Genomic DNA, 20879 nt, shown 5'->3' with positions numbered 1-20879 from the left:
GTCATACGTTAATGCCCTAAGTACGCGCTTCAATACGGAGTGCCATTTTTCGACGCTGTTACTTTGTGGATGGTGAAGCGAGCTGTGAACAATCCGAATTCCGCACTTTTCCAGGAACGTTGTGGTTAGAGCACTAGTGAATACGGACCCGTAATCACATTGAATTTCTTTGGGAAATCCAACACGCGCAAACGCGGATAACAGCCCATCCACAATTTCAGGTGACGATAGTTCCCTCAGAGGCACAGCTTCCGGGAATTTAGTAGCCGGACAGATCATCGTTAGCACGTGCTTACACCCCGTTTTAGACGCGGGAAGGGGACCAACTACATCAATAACCAGCCTCTGGAACGGTTCAGTGATGATAGGGAGAAGCGTTAGCGGTGCGTTGGTACGCTCGTTGGGTTTTCCCACCCTCTGACAAACGTCGCAGGCCCTCACGTAATTTTCAACATCCCTGAAACAGCCGGGCCAATACCATTCTTGAAGCAAGCGCTGGTTCGTATTTCTGGTCCCGAGATGCCCCGCCCAAGAATTGTCGTGGCAAAGCTTTAAGATATCGCCGCGCAAACTTTTCGGTACAGCCAACTGATCGACTACCCTTCCATTCCGGTCCTTATAGTGACGGTAAAGAACCCCGTCTTTCTTACACACTGTCACATTCTTTTTGGCTATGCCCTCGTCATGAACATCGCTCATTTTCCCCTTGTAGCCTGATGAGAGTTTCCCGGTCAATTTTAACTAGGTTCGTGAGAGCTGAGCTTGCTGGTGCTAGAAACTCTCCTACATTAGGCTCATCCTCAACAACTCTGCTGTCGTCACTGCTTAGAGGGGGCGAATTTTCCCGGACATTATGGCTACCTCTCTTGCTCGCGGCTTCCTGCTCTTTTGCGTCGTCAGCATCTTTCAGAGCTTGTAATTCTCGCGCCTTCGCTCTAGTCAATGCGCAAATGGTTTCAGGTTCCAATTTCATACCCGACTTGCGCAGCAAGTGTGCTGTTCGATTAGAGAGCAAGTACAAGTATCTCTGTGGTAGCTTGTCACTCACTGCCGCCTCCGTGCGGAGTTCTCCGAATGGGCCCTTTAGAGTTACTTCGGCTACTGGTAGACATATTGTCTCTTCCTGCATCACTTGCCGAATCCATACGCATTTGCTCAGATAATTCTCTGGCGATACGAATGAAGGATGAACTAGGTCTAACGTCGCCCCACTATCCCGTAACACGGTGCACTGTTGCCCGTTTACTTCCATCTGGTACAAGTAAGGCTTCATTAGGTCTTCCTCGCTATCGCTGTCACTCTGGTATGCCATCGCAACACGCGGATTTCTGCAACCGACAGCTATGTGCCCCGTTTCATTACACCTGTGGCACACGACCGGTTGCCTCTTTTCGAACGCTTTCGCTTTTTGACGGTCCTCCCGCCCTTCTTTTCTTTTATGGTCCCCTTTCGACTGACCATTGTGGGGGTTTTCGTCGTCGACGCGTTCCTTTTGTTCCCGTTTGTGCCCATTCTTAGGAATTGGCCTACTTTGTCTCGTGGGCGTCTTGGCTTCCTTCGCGTCCATACCTCTCAATGAGATATACCCATCGGCGAGATCTGCGGCTGCTTCTATTGTCGCTATGCCGGTCTTATCTCGCACCCAGTTTTTGATTGCTTCGGGTATTTCTTGAAATAATTACTCTAATGCAGTTACTTCTACCGTTTTGTCCGCATCCCCGAAAGCTTCTGCACTTTTTAGCCACTCACGCAGGTTTGCTTTAATGTCGAACGCACGTTCGGCAAAGCTGCTTACGTTCCTTCCCGTACCATCGCGGAATCTTAACCTGAACGCCTCTGCGGAAAGACGAAAACGCTTGAGTAAGCTCTGCTTTACTTTTTCATAGTTTTTCGCGTCCTCTGCAGAGAGGCGAGCCACACTGTCCGCTGCTTCGCACGGGATGACCGTTAGTAACCGAGCTGGCCATGTCTCCTTCGCGTACCCCTCTCTTTCGCATGCCCTCTCAAAGTTGACTAGAAAGAGTCCTATGTCTTGACCAAGTTTGAAAGGTTGCAAGAGTCTAGACATGTCTAAGTTCTCCGTTCTGGAGACTGACTGACTGTTCGAAGCGTCCCTTCGAAGCTCGAGTTCTAACTTTAGTTTTGTTGTCTGGGTTTGTTTAATCTGTTCCAGTTTCGTCCTCTCCAGTTCGAGCGCCTGAGATTCCCTTTTTTGCTTTTCCCGTTCTTCCTCCTCATGCCGTTTCGCTTCTAATGCCTTCAGGGTTTCCTTAATCTCATCTTCCTCAAGTTCGGCATCAACGATCGCCTGTATGACCTGAGCCTTCCTTGCCGTGCTGCCTATGGGGATCCCAAATTCTTTGCACACGTAGAGTAAATCTGCCCGTAACACGCGCGCCAAATCCATGATGCAAGTCCCGTTCTCACAATACCGTGCTGGCCCACCCTCTTGGTACAATGCAAACTCCCAGCTAGTACACACAGAGGGAACCCCCGGATAGATTTGAATTTACACAAAACCTACTCCTGGCCAAATGACAATAAGGTGAAACCGCTTACCCGTTGCATCCCGAAACCGTGGACTTTATCCCACCGCTGGTCACCAGTTGTTGCGAACCGCCGTTTGGTAGCGAGGCCGGAATCCCAACATCCTGGGGCAATACGGAGAGGCAGACGGACGAAGGGAAAACAGGTCGAAGAGAAAGTGTATTTCGGGATATATACAAAATAGGGATCTGAATACAGTGGGTCAGCGCGTCCGCTTAAGTAGCCTCAGAGCCTGGGAAAGAGGTCGCAGCCATGGGCACTTCGTGGAAGACGCTCTCGATTTCTCCTTTTGTGACGGACACGAGTGGGCAGCTGTGTTTTGGCGAAATGGCGTCCCGGTGGAAACAAGGTAGCCAAGATGGCGAGATGAGTCGTAACAACCTCTACGAAGGTGCAACGGTTGCACCCTCTGCGATCATTTTTAGCCCTTAAGGTACGGCACATATACCTCCACGATGGTATAATCTACAAGCTCCGTGCTATAATTTTTAAACCTTAAGGTATGCAAATTACACCTCCACGCAGGTGTAATGGTTGCACCCCCTGGGATTATTTTTTGAGCCTTTAATGGCACTCACGCCTCCACGATGATGTAACTTTTATGCCGCCTGGGACCATTTTCAGCCCTAAGGTGCAAGCTGCTGTGTGACATACAACTATTGCGATAAATCCCACAGGAAGTCACTAAAATAAATTCTTTTGGAATATAATTAAAAAAACGACAGACCATCCAAACACTTTGCTCTGGGCTTTGTCACAGACAACACCAAAAGTCTCCTTTCAATGAACGTAAGCAGGTCACATGCCTTCCTTGTTTCTCGGATGTTAAATATCCAATAAGCCATAAAAATGAGCGCCACACTCTTCAGAAGTGTACTGCAGCTGCACACCCTTTCGTTGTCAACGAAGAGATCGTACTCTCCATCAGACAGTCGAACTATTGGACCAAGAGGAAGCACTTCACCCTGGAATAAGACGAAAAAAAAAAAACGCATTATAATGGGAACACTCGTGCAAAACGTCTGGGCCTAGCGTCGACTCACGTCAGTGACAAGACTTTCCAGATTTTCGCCACACCGTCCTGCAAGAAGTTGTAGGGCGCACAGCCAGGTACACTGTTAGAAAAATTTATACCTTTTAGGGTATAAATCGCCCGTGCAATAACTCGTACCTTTTAAGGTACAAATTTATACACTCCGGAAAGGTATATATAGTTTATACCCTAGTGGAGGTGTATAATTTATACCTTTCTTCACATAAACTGTACCCCTGCAGAGGTATATTCTAATCCCAGTTTTGTCTTTCAATCATCATCATCAATCCAGTTTGCGACAAAATTTTAGTAGAGGGAGTTGAAATAACATTTGATGAGAAGAAAAGCGTTCTTTTCGTTTTCACCACACTCACACATGCAAACTATTTGAGAGCAACGCTCGAGTACGCCACACGAGTTCCCCATATAAAAAAAATAAAAATAAAATAAAATAATATAAGAGAGAAAAGGTTCAAAGAGGAATACCTGTTCCGCGAGTTTGGCAGTTTTGATCGATCAAATCCAGATATCGACATCTAAAGGACAACAAATACTGATATACGGCTGGCGACTTGGCAAACTGTAGAGCACCCTTCGCCTGGCGGACAACCATACGGGTGAGAACGGCAAGATTTAATTATTTCAGGTACACATATGACGCAGTCTCAACTCAACCTATAGATTGTAGATGCAACTCTAACGAAGTCTGTGGTTCTTAAACAAATTACTGTTTATCTTAAATGACACCGCTTCAAGAAAAGAAAATTATGTGATTCAACACGTGGTACAAGTAAAGGTATAAAAACGATGAAGGTATAAACAGCCTGCAGTTATACCTTAGGAAGTATAGCCTCGGTTGTGTGTTGTACACGAGGTATAAACACGTGATAATGAGGTATAAATATGTTACTTTATCCCTGCTTCATACCTCTTTTATACCCCTGTGCACGATTGGAGGTACAAATCGGCACTTTGTCCCTTTTCTATACCCTCGAAAGGTATATATCTGCAACAGAAGGTATAAAAAAGGTACAATAGCCCATTATTATACCTTCTTTATACCTTTTTTTCTAACAGTGTATCATCTGCAATAGTACGCGCGATGTACAACATGTATTTTACTTGTATTATCTGCTTGGGCTAAGCTGAACATACAGCAGGTCAGTACTATACACAGGCAAGCTGCTGCATATTATTTGGTGCTTCCTTTCTGAACTATACGTTCCAGTGAGTCACTGCTTTTGCTCCATATAACTAAAATCTTACAGCAAACACGTGCTAAAAACTACGAAGCATTATCCAGCATTCCTGTAGTTGCGATGACCTCCTGTTCGGTGCCACTTTTGCTTAGTACATCGAAAACTTCAGTGAGGCCCCTCTCCATCATCAGCACTGCTTCTCTTTGATAGAGTATGTCAAACTCCAACAGCAACTGTAAGACAGACAAGAAATTATGAAACTTCATTGCATCAGCAATCGTGCCCCTGGTCTTCATCCTTTGTTCCTGCAAGTTTAGACGTGACAATGGTGGTAACCACAAACCAGAACAGTTTCATATGTGACGCTGCTACTCACCGCTGCGCAATCTTTAAGGAAGGGATATACTCTCAGTGCTTCGGCCACGCTTATTTGCTTTATGTGCTCGTGCCGAGCTTTGGCTGTAACAGCTAGCCTATCATGATAGGCCCCTCACAGTAAACTTTTTACACTTTTTTGGTGTAAATGGCTTGTCCCATGGCCCACACCTTTTTGGTGTTGTCTTTACACTCAAATGATGGGTGTTTTCTAATACACCCTTCAGTTAAGTGTATTCCTAAGAAAACACTGTTCTAACGGGTGTTTAAAAACAAAAACACCCTTAAAATTGGAGTATTCTATTGAAAACACCTTTTATGATGGAATTATTTGCTAGCAAATATTCCCTCGCAAATAGTGTAATAGGGGCATCCGCGGCAGCATACCGACACCACTGGCCGAGACATACAGTTCGACGTTCTTGCACGCAGCACCGCGAACACGGTAGACTTCTAGCCGTGGTTCCATCGTAGAACCCAAACCGGAGTGCAGTGCGTCGCAGGCACGCCTCGTTAGCTTGTTAACACTGTGGGACCAACGTGAGTGCAAAGGCATAAAGAGACCTAGGGCACCCTCAGTAGCCTATATTGGCGTGTCGGATGTATCATATACTGAAATAAAATTTCTTGGGGCACGTTCGTTACATGTGGTGGGGAGGGAAACGCTTGTAGCGGTGGCGGGAATGTGTTTTTGCAATTAACACCCACGCTTGCAACCAGTCAAAGATATAAGCTAAATTTCTAACATCCCTCCCTGTCAAATACTGTGTTTTTAACTCAGGTTATCGTCTATAATGTGATTACTTGCTGAGCGGAGCTGTGAAACCAGCATAATTTTTCTCTCACGAAATAAAACACCATTTTTAACACCATACTCCCAATTCAAATGGGTGTAAAAAGGTGCATTCGACGGAAAACACCTGTTTGAACACCCCACTTTACACTCTTAATGATCCACATTGGATAAAACGTGGTGTATGCCGATATTACACCTTTAGTAATGCACTTTTTGCACTCTTTGTGGAATAGAAAATTCTGTTTTTTTTAAAGAATACACCTCGTTTGAGCAAATAAAGGTGTAAAATGATTTACTGTGCTGTATTTGACGGGGAACCAACCTCCCGAAGCCAGAATACAGTGTTCCGCGAGGCTCGCCTCTGTCTCGCCCTGCGGGACGAGATGCCCTGCGTCATACAATACAGAATAGAAACACTGTAAGAATGCGAACAGTGATGCTAACAATCTCATTCTACCAGTGATGGGTACTGACCTCGCTAACAGTAGTGCATTATTGCAAGCTATGCCCCCCCCCCCCCCCTCACGAATGACAGGACCGGAACCGGTCTCAAATGCTTCAGTTACATCGCTTTAAATATTGCAAAATACATACAAGGAGCCGCATCACTTTAGACTGGCTTGCATCTGCAGGAGTAGCAGCAGGCATCCTCTTCGCACTGTGCCTCTCTGTTTCCAGCACTGTGGCTCTCTATTTCCACCATAGTGGGAGGGGGAGTATCAGCCTCCCGGCGCTCATTTTTAAATTTTCGCTTGAGCGCCTCTTTCCACGATTCCTGCAAAGTGAGCTGTGCATATGACGCATGCTGCCTACTTCACGGATATGGTAAACTACATGAGCAAAACCATAATACCATGCCAGTTCCTATGGTATTTTTAAGGTGCGGGTACTTGAGCGAGAGCGCATCGACGAGCTTGTGGTACAGCCTCTGCGACGGGTACCTAAGAACGTTACAAATGGGATATAAGAATCATTTCTGAATTGAAAACAAAAACTGTTAGAAAATAGTGCGCAAGGAAATTGCGTATAAGCCATCGCTCTTACGGATCATTCACAATAAACAAAAAAAGACCCGGCCTATAAATCTTCGCCGACAAATAGAAAACCATAAGTGTGCTTCCTTTCCTTTTCATGTGGAGTCAGCTATATGTTATTCCGCTGTCAATTGAATCCATATTTAGCTGATATTTGTATATGAGATTAGGAACATAATCTACGACACATCAACTTGCATCAAATTAAATTATCCACTAAACTTATGCAAGTAGGAACGTCGATAAGAACAATACGTACAGTCATTTCCTCCATTTGCAATCGGTAGTTGAAGAAATGGGTAGATGCTATGCTGCCAGACAGCTTATAGAGTCGTTAAATTATGTCAGCACTCACCAAGTGACCTTCACCGACGCCTGGAAGAGCGCACAGATAACGAATCTGCGCACCTTCCTGCTGATGGGTTCTCCCCTTTGCAATGCGCCCTCTATTGCCCCGAATGCTGGCAACTCCACTCGCCGGTAGTCATAAGGATCTTGCTAATTCCTCCGTTACGATGGACGGGTCAGGTAGTAGCGGACTGGAAGAATTACACATAATTGACACTAACACCGCTAACATTCTTAGCTCAGGGGTCATTATCAGACGAAGAAGGCGACAGCTCTCCTCACCCTTCTTGGCATGATACCCTTTCTTCAAATTGCGACTGTTGCTGTCCGCCATTACCGGGAATTGGCTGCTGCATGATAAAGTGGAGCAATTACGACCACCGTAGATATACAGCACAAATAATGCTGAAGAGTTCGTCGTTATACACTTGTCAGAACGAAAACACTGGTCAACTGCTTATATTTTTCATTTATTGGTCGTGTTCTAACACCACATCTGTTGTGCCGCGTCTTACCTGGGGAGTCAGGATCTCCGGCTCCAGTTTTCTCAGCAGCATAATCTTCGCCGCTTCCGGAAGGGTTTCCTCCTCGTCGATATCGACGTAGTCCTTTACGTCTTCGTCGTATATCTAAATATAAAACGGGCATATAAAACTAAGCAACACAAAATCAACAGAAAGCGACGCCGTTACACTATTCACGATACCCCAGGGTAAAGTCACCATAGTCTTCCAACCCTAAGGCGGAACATCGGGTTGAAGGAGGAGGCGATGCTGTCAGTCAACAAATTATTTTTTTTATTTTGCATACACCCTGGACCGTTATTTCGATGCTTGCTTCACCCTTTTTGTTCCTTTTATTTTATATTTATTTTGCTACCTAGCGTGACTATTTTACTTGAATATATTCTCTTTAGAATATTTGACTCGAATGGTCCTCTCTTTAGTGTGTCCTCACACTTGCGAACATCAAGGAAAGCTATCGCATCGAACTCTTTGCCGAATTATTTCATTTGCATATGAACTCTGAACACTTCCATTTATTTATTTATTTATTGTTAGTAACCCAAAGGCCAGAAGGCATTACATGGGTGAAGGGAATACGAAGAAAATTATAACAATCACGATAACAACAGTAACAATAATGAATAAACAATGTGACTGGGAGGCCAAACAGCCCAGACAAGTGCAAAATTTAAAATACAAAATAAGATGATTATTTTCGCTGTGAGGAAAGGTAATGCGCTGCTGCAGATTTGAAGGATGAATGATCATGGATGGATGCGGTTCCCTCGGGCAATGAATTCCAAAGTTTGATGGCGCGCGGGTAGAAGGAGTGAAAGAATGCGTTTGTGTGACAGAAAAATGGCTCGCACTTGTAGGAATGGTTGACACGCCTGCTCGTATAAGGAGCTTAGCGAATGTAGGAGGTTAGGGGCACAGAAGAATGGAAAAGGTTATGAAATAAATCTAGAGTTTGAATAGCTCGGCAGTGCTCTAAAGGGTCGAGGTGAAAAGTGCATTTCAGACCGGTGACGCTAGTGGAAGAGGAGTAGTCATTGGCGATGAATCGAACGGCACGATTTTGGACGGATTCGATGGATCGAGACAGGAATGATTGGTGAGGATGCCAGATACATGAGGCGAATTCCAGTTTTGGACGAATGAGCGTTGTATACGCCAAACGCTTCACTTGGGGAGGTGCATGACGAGATTGCGTCTGAGGTACCCGAGACATCGGTTCGAATCATTGATAACGTGGTTAATGTGAGCATGCCATTGGAGGGTTGACGTAATGTGAAGACCGAGGTACTTATGACATGAACTGTTGGTGATAGGTGCCGCTCAGTGTGTATGGGTAGACGTCTTGATGTTTCCCAACGTGAAGGTATGTGCATTTAGACAGATTAAGTGGCATCAGCCATGTGGAACACCAGGACCCCACAGCTTGAAGATCGTTCTGTAGAAGTGTTCGATCAGCTGGATTATTGATGTGTCTGTAAATGACGCAGTCGTCGGCAAAAAGGCGAACTGTGGAGCTGAGGCTATGTGAAATGTCATTAATGTATATGAGAAATAGTAGAGGCCCCAGGACAGAGCCTTGAGGAACTCCTGACTTAACAGGAGATAAAGAGGAAGAATAATTGTTAACATGTGTATATTGCATCCGTGAGAGGAGATAATTTGACAACCACTGCATTAGATTGTCCGGTAGATTTAGTTGAGATAGTTTAGCAAGCAGTCTGCTGTGAGGAACTTTATCGAATGTTTTTTTAAAGTCCAGGAAGATAACGTCACTGCTTATACCCTTATCAAGATGAAAATGAAGGTCGTGTATGAACGATGCAAGTTGAGTGGTACACGAATAGCCGCGACGGAAACCGTGTTGGAAAGGGAAGAAAAAAGAGCGGGATTCTAGGAAATCCGTAAGGTTCGAAAAGATCACGTGTTCTAATAGTTTGCATGGGGTACTTATGAGTGATATAGGGCGGTAGTTAAGCGGCCTAGTTCTAGAACCACCTTTATGGAGAGGAATAACTTTACTAATTCTCCAGTCCCTAGGTACCTCCCCACTTGAGAGAGATTGGTTGAAAATACCTGTAAGGAAGTAACATGGATGTGAACTTCGTACGTTTTAGTATTTTTGTGTTCAGACCATCGAAGCCGGATGATGCTGACATCTTGAGGGAATCAATTAGCTTACACATGCCGTTGCAAGAAACAGTGAAATCCGGCGGGCGATCTAAATAAAGCAGTGGAAGAGTATATCAGCAGGTTCGTTATGAAGAAAGACGCCAACAAATGCATCGTTAAAGATATCAGGGCACTGGTGATCGGGAACAGGTGAGCTATCTACATCACAAAGCCTGATGTCGTTGTGTTCCTTAGGTTTTACAAGACACCAGAATTTACTTGGATTGGATGTAAGAATGGCTTGAAGTTCCTTGGAAAAGAACTCGTCTTTACGCAGAGATTTTCTTTCGTCATTTCGCTATGATCGATCAAGCCACATGATTCCGCGTAGGAGTGATGAACAAACCGTGGGCAAGCGAGCTTCGCTTTGAAGTTGACGCTTCTGCTGTTTATTTCTGACTTTATTCGTGTTTATTTCTTACTGACTGCTTATTCTTAATTTAAGTGTTCATTACCGCCAAAACAGGACAAAAATGCTGTCCCCAGGCCAGCCGGTCGGACAGGGGACAACAACAGAGAAAGCGGGACATGTCCCGCCTAAATCGAGACGTCTGGTCATTTTACGGTAGGGGCACGATCAACCCAGAACAGGCCGGTCGCCAACTCCCTGTTGCAATTTCCCCGACCTCAAAGTAGATAAATACGAACGTACAACAACCACGAACTCCTATTAATGTTGGTATACTCCTGCTTTGCACCGAAAACAATGGTCATTACGTGTTACGGTCATTCCGGCTAAGACGCGCTTAACTTTGGCGTTGTCGGCCCGATACAAAGGGCATAGCCAATGTCATCATCATCATCGGCATCCTATGATAGAATGCAACGACATAGGAACTAATCGCTTTTTTTGGATGAATGCAACTTGCTAGCGACCGTTAGGCATAGCAGAACGCACGCGCCGGAACAGCAGAAATAAATTCAAAGTGGTTAGGGCAAGCCAGCTGGTTTAGTTCTTCAGAGAGAACGGAAATAACTCTCCCACTTTGAGGCAGTGGAAATTAAGATCCAGAGTTACGGAAACTACGGTTGACATAAATTCATCATAAAAATGATCAGGAAAAAACCTATACTCACAAAGACGTTGCATGTACTGACATCAACGTGACTGGACAGATGATCTCGGAGGCAGGAATATGTAGGCTGATCGAGCTTAAGTTTCTTCCTATTACCAGTGGACTAAATTGCCATGCAAAATATCGCCATGGCGCTTGTGATGAGTTGATGACACTGTGGTTAGCGACTGAGCAGCGCCTGGACCGAGGCCAGTGAGGGAAAGAGTGACCTTGCTTTGTTCATTTCCCTGGCCGTTTCCGAATGTAGGACGAGGACACTACCATAGGGATCCCTTGCTAAGAAGCTTGACCCCATTAAGACCTCGTTCCCCAGAAGGATTCTGCGTGCCTGAAAGCGATATCTTTTTGTGTGCCTGCGTGTGGAATATGTGACTGAAACAGTCATGAATGTGCCCGTAATAAATATTTGTTGTCGTCAATATTCCGGGTTTTAATGGCCAGAAACCGTGTTCGTCATAGGAAGTGACAATTTCTGGGCCGAAACACATACAGACAAATACAGCAGAGCCTCAAGGCACGTAAGAACACTCATTATGAAAATATGGCCGCGGTCGGAAAAAGGTCTACGGTGTAAGCAAGTGAAGAATGCTGATTATTCTGAATACTTCGGTGTCATTATTAGCAACGAGTATGCCAAAAAGTTTACTAAGAACGATTAGATTCGCTAGCATACGCCGGCGAGAAACAGACTAACAATAAAATTTATCATATTCATAAATGGTATGATATGTCCGGGTTCCGGAAAAAAATGGTCCCAGCCTGCATGGCAGGAAAAAATAATTTCGTGCCCGCCGACGGTGCAATATACGATTTAGCGAAAATCGGTTGGTGTTAGTGTCCTAAATAGAATATACAGACCGAAGGACAACGTCTTAGCGCCGTTCTAAAGTTAAAGTTCCCGTTTTGGTGTCAGGGAGAAGGACCGGCAAACAGGCGGCATAAGTCGTCAATGTACGCCACACTGATCTAAGTTATTAGTATAGAGATCAGTGTGTACGCCGTGTCCAGTTTGGACTCCCCTCTATTTTGGGAGAATTCCATGAACTACAGGTAGTTTGCAATTTCAACTGTGCCCTTTATAAATCGAAGTCGTGGCTTTGAGAACTAGGAAGACAATTACAAGGGAGGATTATCTTCCAAAGTATGGCGAAGTACTTCTCGCTCTGTTAAAAAGAACGAGCGCAGGGCTTGATATTTATTCGTGACCCGCACTTTGCACGGTTTCACCCAAGGGGATTATTCATCAATAAAATAACTTGCTTATAAAGCGTTGGAGTTGTCCATTACTGGTTGTAGTTCACTCGCGCCGTTTCCCTAAGCGAGCATCACGGTGAACAAAATAAATGTGACACAGATAACAGAAACCTGTATCGTTAACAACGGATATTTCCGTTATGGTTGCGCGGGTAAGTCTCTCTACTGTTGCTAATGTAAGACATTATGACATTACGCGACGAATTCAGCGTCTATGTTGACCTACGATGGTAAAGCATTACATCCGAAGGTCTGATAGTAGTTGTTGCGCAGTAGATTTATTAAACATTCTAAACCAATGTATGCCAACGGAGAAATAGTGTTCTTCTTGAAAAAAAAAAAAGCCGCCAAAAGAAATCAAACCAACACAAAAACCATTACGAAGTATTTTTATTTGTATTCACCTATTTGTTATGCTATTACAAGTGCAGCGACGTCGCCGAGGCAAATGCAAACATAGTTGTCCGACAAGGGCATGACTTCTGTAGCTAAGAACGTAGAATGAGTAAAATACACTTTGAAAAACGCTTTTTCGTATCCGACGAGAGATGTCCAGACGGCGGCACGTATGGCGGCGGCATGAAAGCGGCGGTGGCGGCGTCGCGGAGCCGCAGCGCAGTCAGATTACTGCTTCACGCCTTGTGGCGGCATTGTTACAAAACTACAGTTGCAGTTGGCCAATGTTTGTGTCTGCAATCTACATGTTTCCGTGACTTCTCTTGGGAGCTTCCTGACAGCAGTGACCGCCGCATTGCACGGCACGTAAGCAACAACTGAACGAATGGAATTGACGATGCAGAGGTGAATCCGGTCTCTGCCACAGCTCGAACGTGGAGTGAATTGAGCCCAATCCTGTTGACCCACGTCGTTCACCATAACAAGGTACGTCCGTATACAGACGAAACAAAAGACACCACATATCACTATGTAGAGGTGAAAGTATTGAGCGCACATTTGCTTTCCTGAACCAACTGAGTACGCGTATTGCAATGTAGGTTCATCGAGGGATGGCGTCCTTACTACATCTGGTGCTTCGTGCACGCGCTTCAGGGCTGCCTGTGAGCCAAAGGGCTAAAGGCTAAACTACGGCAACGACACCTCCGGCATACGTCTACCGGCGGCGGTGCCGCATGTGGCAGTGCTGAATATCGAGTTGTGAGATTAGTTCAGGTTAGGCTAGTTCCTCGGGTTAACTCAGGTAAAGTTAAGGCAGCGAAGGTAAAGCCCTCAGGGTGGTCCAAATTAGATTATAATGTACTACGCCGCTGCCGAAGTGTCGTTGCCGTAGTTTATCCGCGCAAAACTGCTAATGGTGATTCTGAGGAACCCCCTCAGTGTCTGGGCCCCATGTCTAACATAATGGAAGTCACTGTTCTGTGACGTCCAAGCCTAGGGCACTGATATGTGGGGCTCTCCACCTGTTCAGCAGGGCTGTCCATTCAATTTCAATTCCATTCTGCAAGCTGGAGATGTCTGCCAAATTCATTCCTTTCAGTTCCTCGGGGTGGAGATGTATTGATAATTCCCACTCCTGGAACAACATTGACAGGGCTATTTGTTTCTTCAATATGGCAATCAATGGCGAAGTATAAAATAGGGACGGAAATAAATAAAATATAACAGGTGTGATACTTGCCAACCAAGAAATGCAGCAAAAGCACAAAGGGAACTTGCTGAGGTACCCCTAGTATTATACCATACTGACATTGTGCATATTATCTAAATTCTGCTAAGTAAAGTACAGTGCTGGACAAAAGTTTACAGAACCTGCGAGCAGTGTACTTCTTCCCCAGAGCGACACCTATGCAGCTATACATGCTGGTTTCAATACGAAATATTAGATAATAAATTTACTAGCTGTCCTGCTGATCATGTCTTAGCATGTCCCACCCTCAGTTGGCAAAATCTGAGCCTGCTCCCCACGCTGCCCTACCAGTACAGGACATTAATAGTCACTGCATAGGGCTTTTCTCTGTTACGTTGGGGTGTTGAACACAGACCCTCTTTCCAAAGATTCAATGGTATTTCCCTCTTTAGCAAGGATGGGTTAGTGGTGCGTGAGGGTGGGCTCACTGACTGACAGGACAAGCTGGCGTGTCGAAAGTAGAGTTTTCAGAGGGGCATCCAAGCAGTTCCGTACCCACTTTAGTTGTGTATTATTGCTGCTATTTTGAAAAAAGTGGAATGATTCCAGAATGGCAACCCTGCAACCCTGGTGTTTAGCACACGTAGTTCTTAGTTGGTTCTTTCAGGAAACACTGATCAGGTTTTTGAGCCTTTGTGTGTGCGTGTGTATGCAATGCCTTGCAGCCAAGGTAGCTTGCTTTTTATTTTCAGATGGCAAGTGCACAGATACACGTGTGTTCTAAGTGCAACCAGAGAGCTGTGTCACTGAGGGCACTCATGAGACATTGCACGACTTGGCACAGCCGTGAAGGGAACTGGAGATGCTTCTCTGAAGGATGTGCAAAGACTTTCAGGATCTACTCATCCTTTAGAAAGCATGTGAAACGCCACCATGGTCACCTCTTCATCCGACAGCATGACGACAACCCGGAATTGGAAACTTTTGTGGGTTCTGCTGCTGGCTCCTCTACTGATCCTCCTACCGCCTCTGATACTGGTCACATGGAAGAGCCACCTTCTATTTGCTCTTCCAGTAGTACTACCTCTGTATGCAATCCTATCAACCAACTTTCCAGACTGCTTTTAAAGTGGAAAGAGTTACCAGAAGCAGCAGTTAACGAAATTTCTGACGACATCATCCAGTACATAGATGCGTTCAGGGAGAAGCTAAGCAGTGTGGATACTGATGACCTCAGTGTCCTTTCCTCTAAGTGGAGACGAGAAAAGCACTGGAAAGGCCAATTCGACTATATCCCTCCTGTCACCATTCCGTTTGTCGACAACACGGGCGAAAGTGTTGGAGAGACATTTCAATATGTATCCATTGTTGATGTTATTTCAGCACTCGCAAGGGCACATGGCCTTGACTTTGTGGATTATGAAGAACATGATTCTTCTTTACTACAGGATGTGACAGATGGAAGCGATTTTCGTACACACCCTTTTTTTTGGTAGTGGGAATGGCAGGGAGATAGTAGCCCTCCAGCTGTACTTTGATGACTTCGAGGTTTGCAATCCCATTGGAAGCAAAAGGGGAAAGCACAAAATACTGGTAGGGTATTTTACCGTTCTAAACAGCCCTCTTAGTGCCATATCAAAAGTTAAGGACAAACACGTTGTGTTACTTGCAAAATGTTCCTTGGTGAAAAAGCACGGTCTCACACAAGTAATGAAACCTTTGCTGAGTGACCTGAAAAAGATGGAGACTGAGGGGATCTTTGTGTGTGGCGAACGAAATTATGGTTCCGTCCTCTATGTTTCTGGAGATAACCTTGCCTCACACCAGATACGTGCGTTTCAAGAGTGCTTTTCCAGTGGACTAATTTGCAGGTTCTGCATGGCCCATAAATCTGATATAACCGCTAAATGGCAAGAGCATGAGTTCACACTGAGGACACGAGAATCGCATGCTCGGCACGTCTCGCTTGTCAAGGACGATCCCTCTTTGTCATCTGTCTATGGAATACGTGGAGAAAGCTGTATGAGTCCCTTGACCACTTTCGATGTGACAAAGTGCCTGCCTCCTGATGTTATGCATGACATATTTGAGGGTGTTGTGCCATTTGTCCTAAAGCATGTCATGAGGAGTCTCATTCGGGATGGCATTGTATCCCTTTCTATGTTGAACAAAAGGCTTGAAGAATTTCAGTTTCAAGGAAATGACAAAAAGTCTAGGCCTCCAACCATATCGTATGCATCTGTATTTAAAGAAGCTGGCATAAAGGGGTCAGCAGCGGAAAAGTGGTGCCTCTTTCGTTACTTTTCATTTCTGATTGCAGATCTTATCCCAATGAACAATGCTGCGTACCAGGTGTACCTAATCCTAAGGGTGGTGGTGGACATTGTGTGTGCCCCGCAGGTAACTGCTCATACTATTCCCTTCTTGCAGACTCAGATCACACACTTTTACCCATCTTTTCACGAGGCCTTTCCTGACGTGAACTGCATTCCAAAGATGCACTATCTGGTGCACTACCTCGTTTAATGCTAATTTATGGGCCACTGTCAAAGCAATCTTGTATCCGTTTCGAGGCCAAACACCAATATTTCAAGTCATTAGTGAGGAAAACACACAATTTTATTAATGTATGTAGATCCCTCTGCCTCAGGCACCAGATGAACCAAATGTATCACCTTGCACACCCACGTGATGAGGTAGTAACAGTTGGACGCAAGCTATCCTCTCTCAGTGATGTCCCACAACTTGTGCAACAAAGGCTCGAAGCATTAGGTCTGCACAACTGTGGTGTCAGCACTGTTCAGGCAGTAACAGTAGCAAGCAGGACATTTCGAGTGAGGTGCGTCTTCCCTGTAAAGGTGTATAATGGTGACCTGCCAGAATTCGCAGAAGTGACAGCTATTCCTCTTTGTCAGCAGCATGTATTTGTATGTGCAAAGTTCCTAAAGACTCTTGCTTTTGATGGGCATTACCATGCCTATCTTGTTAGATGCACAAAGGATGTGACATTGATAGAGGGCCCTCACGACTACAAGGAATTTCATGACCTGCTTTATTTGTATAAATTGCATGAGGCAACCTATGTGAGCACACGGTATGAAATGATCACAGGAAACGATCATGTATCACTTCGAACTTAGGATTTCCATAACAATGCAAGGATTTCACTAGAACTGAGCTCATTGAGTTCTGCATCAAATGTTGTGCCAAACGTGCTTCCCAATGCAGCGTCAAAGTAGTCTTGCTTTAGCTTTTGTTTTACTATGCTGTATCATTGTGCTTTTTGCTTGTATTTTAAGATTGGTTGTCCTTTTGTTTCCTTGTGTGATGAATGTTTAGTTTGTATGGCTTTGAATCTTGTGGTCATGTGTGACCTTCAATCTGGGACTCCACTAACAATCGGGTGATCTCACTAGTATATAATGAGGCTTTGAATAGCTCTGTATCAAATGTAGTTGTGCAAAATGTGTTCTTCAGTGCCGCTTCAAAGCGATCTTTCCTTTTGTTTTACTACACTGTATCATTGTGTTTTTTGCTGATATTTTCAGAATCATTGTAAATATTTTCCCTTTATGTCACTTTGAATGTTTAATTTGCATAACTTCAGCTCTTGTGTTGACCTGGGGCTTTGCGTCTAGGACCAAACAGTACTGGAGTTCCTTGTTTTCAGTGTCCGCTGAAAAACTTACTGCTGATGGTTGCGAACTGGAAAAGTAACTAGTTGCTGTAAATTCTTTATAATTAGCTGCTCCCAGCTCTGCTCATTACTGCAGTTTTTTAGGCACACAGGGACATCTGCTAAGAGATAAACAATTTGGACAACCAGCGCTCTTCTGTCTTTTGCTCTTTCGTCTTGGGAAAAACCACACCTCCCCTCACATTAGGCCGGCAAGCCGGCCTCACCGCCTGAAACCTGTACCCTACAAACCAAACCCTACAAAAGCCATCATTGCCACCACATGCTCAAAAATGTATTAACGGCAAAAGCCAACTTGACCAGAGTATGGTCAACAAGCACCATCAGTGTCTCAGAACGTGACATAGAGTAACAACGTTCTACAGGTATTTCGTGCCAGTAATCTTTCTCAGTGACATTGTTCAGGCCCAATTTGTTGAAAATGTAAGGCACACACTTTCTCTGAAACTGAATATACACTGTGTCCCAGTAAACACATACAATCATTTGTACAAAGAAGCTATGTCAGGGAAACATACATATTAAACTGTAATTAGCTTTACTAGTTAATTTTTCCACCTCGTCATACGTGTTTCATCTGTTTTTGCCCTTATCACTATTTCCGTGAAGTGAGCTCTATTTATGTCACAAAGTAAAGTGCATGTCAAATTGGTAAAAAGGCAGATCAGGGCCCGCTTGCACAAACATTGAGGCAATTCCTCAGTGGTGCCCTCGGTGGCTTTGCCAGTGCTCTAAGAAAGAGAAGCATCGAATGCAGTACCATGTGGAAAAAGCACTACACTCTTAACTCTGTACCCTTTAGTAAAGGGTAAAAAATCGCAATATTTTACCCTCTATTTTAGGAGTTACCAAGTACCCTCTGAGTAGTACCTTTTATAAAAGTTACAAGGAAACACACTTATTAGAGGTTACGGCCTTCAATCCAGCACCTGCTCGTAAATGTTACGCCAACGTGCGGCTTTTTATACAGGATGTTCATTTTTATTCCCAACAGAGTAGCGCTCATTTGGCAGGTGGGTTATGCGAATTTTGCTAATTGATAGATCTGTAGTTACAAACACATGCGTCAGGAAATGTTTGTAACTACGGATGGACTAATTTGTGAAAACATAACCCACCTGCCAAATGAGCGCTGCTGTGCTGCGAATATAAACAAACACCCTGTACATTGTGCGGACATCGAGATGCATTTACAGAACACACCAAGGTACCAAAATGCACCAACAGAAAAGGAGATCTTGCACATATGTATATTAGAAAAACAGAAGTATATTTAGAGGTATTATATCACGCCTGATGTTACGAACACTTGAAAGGTCACATGCTGACACACTGTGCACACGAGCGATTCTGATGTGAGGAGAAGCCATGGTCGCTTTACCAAAAATATGTGGAAAGAAGTGAGAAGCAATGCATAAAAGTGCGAGGAAGCCAGCGAGTGAGAACAATTGAACTATTTTTGCTAAGCTGAACATACACAACGAAACGGAGCAAAAAATATTTATTCCACCTTCGCGTTGCAAAAGGCGATACAGTATTACATAAAACGCACACAACCTAAGGAAACATGAGTGTAGAGTAACGCAGGAGACACTGCAGCGTGGGAGGCGCTCTGGGACCAGTTTGTGAAGGACTCCATTGCGCTGGTGACGGCATGTGAACGTACATGTGGGATCCTGGGAACAAAAGTTTGGGCATCGAGAGCAACATTTAAGGAAACATTCAATATGTTATTTGTTCACATACTGCTTTCTGATGGGCCCTCCCCATCCTCTGTCCGAAGAACTTCCTGGGATGAAGACAATAAGCAGGTAGCCAATAAATAACCTCTAGCACTACTTAGAGTTTTATGGAACACCTTTCAAGCAGGGAAGCGCCACCACAAATGCCAAAAGGAAAACAATAAATAAAGATCACATACTTTCCTCTATCCATGTGTCGTGTGGCGCATGAACATCAAGACGCGGCCTTTTTTACGGCATCTAATTCTGCTCCATCTGCAAACATGATACCTAGCATTATACCTAGCAGCAAATTACATACGAATTGTGATCTGACCGTTACATACATGAAATTGGAGGCTAGCAAAAGATAAAACTCGTTGTCGCTGCGCCATGAAACCCCTAATTATCATCATCAATATGGTAAAACTTGTTGCGTTGTGTACCTCTATTTGGAACAATGCAGAGCTTCCATCCGCATTTAGCAGCAACGTGGACGAAAGAATGTTTTGCTAAATTACATCCATAGAAAGCATAAGGTACGCTGAGAGAACATCATAAATGCGGGAAGGCGTTCGTTCCGCGACTGAGTCGTAGAACGTAGGAAGCAAGCAGGAAGCTGCGAATTATAGATATCGATGAATACATCCGCAGCTCGCAAAATGCGCGCCGGTGTATTGACTTGGCGACCAAGTAAGAGCCGAAAAGTAGCAAGCATAAGTGGCGTTCATATGCAGGACCGCAGAACGCTTGCGATAATCACAACACACATGCACTAACAGCTCTTGCTATCAAAATAATGCACGTACATAGCATAAAATGTACACTTACCCAGTGTAGGAAGCTGTGTGAACCAAAGCTGCAGTGCATTATGTTCGTTTTCGGTTATGTATTCTTTGCAATTTTCGCACTCACTACACCTTCCCACCCACTGATCTCGATTGTAAAAGGCTGGATCGCGGATAGGGAGCGCGAGCGTGAAGAAACCGGCCGCCATCTTACGGTGCTCACAACAGTCGCCGCAGCGATCATGGCAACTTCTTGCAATTACGGTCGTACCAACCGTACTGGCAAGGTTACAGGGCCTAAATTTATACAGGTGAGTCACTCTTTATCGAGGAATAAATAGGCGTTCATTCTGTATATTTAGTTGACCATTATGAAGTGTTTTTTTTGTCCAAAACGAGCACTGGATGCAGGTTGCTTGATCGCTCTTCCGACGTTCAATCGAGCACACTTGCATTTTACCCGGCGGCAAATACAGTTTGAGTGCATAATATGCTTGAAAGAACACGCTACACTACACAGGTAGTGTTGTCATCAATATATGTGCGAGCACTCGAGCGCTTTTTTGCATGCATTGCTAGCATGGTACACGGTGTTCTCTGCGGAAGCAAGTGCCACATTCATTTCTTTGAATTACCTTCACGCACAAGTTCGGTATTACGTCATAATGAGACCACGATTGTCACCTTTTTTCATGTATTGGTATTGTTTTGTGCCTTGGTTTGATTTGTGACA

At 44.6% G+C, this 20879-nt stretch overlaps 1 long non-coding RNA gene across 1 annotated transcript; it reads right to left on the bottom strand.

The window, feature by feature from the left end:
- Positions 1 to 4615: 4615 nt before the first annotated feature.
- Positions 4616 to 7933, bottom strand: LOC135367233 (uncharacterized). Its single transcript, XR_010414397.1, has 6 exons — positions 7848 to 7933; positions 7615 to 7682; positions 7340 to 7523; positions 6804 to 6891; positions 6545 to 6725; positions 4616 to 5012 (listed from the first exon to the last, which is right to left on the bottom strand). It is a non-coding gene; the product is annotated as an uncharacterized LOC135367233 (long non-coding RNA).
- Between the last annotated feature and the right edge of the window lie 12946 nt (positions 7934 to 20879).

Source organism: Ornithodoros turicata, chromosome 1 (assembly GCF_037126465.1).
Source record: "Ornithodoros turicata isolate Travis chromosome 1, ASM3712646v1, whole genome shotgun sequence".
Lineage (NCBI taxonomy): Eukaryota > Metazoa > Arthropoda > Arachnida > Ixodida > Argasidae > Ornithodoros > Ornithodoros turicata.
This window is presented reverse-complemented; position numbering and strand designations above follow the sequence as displayed.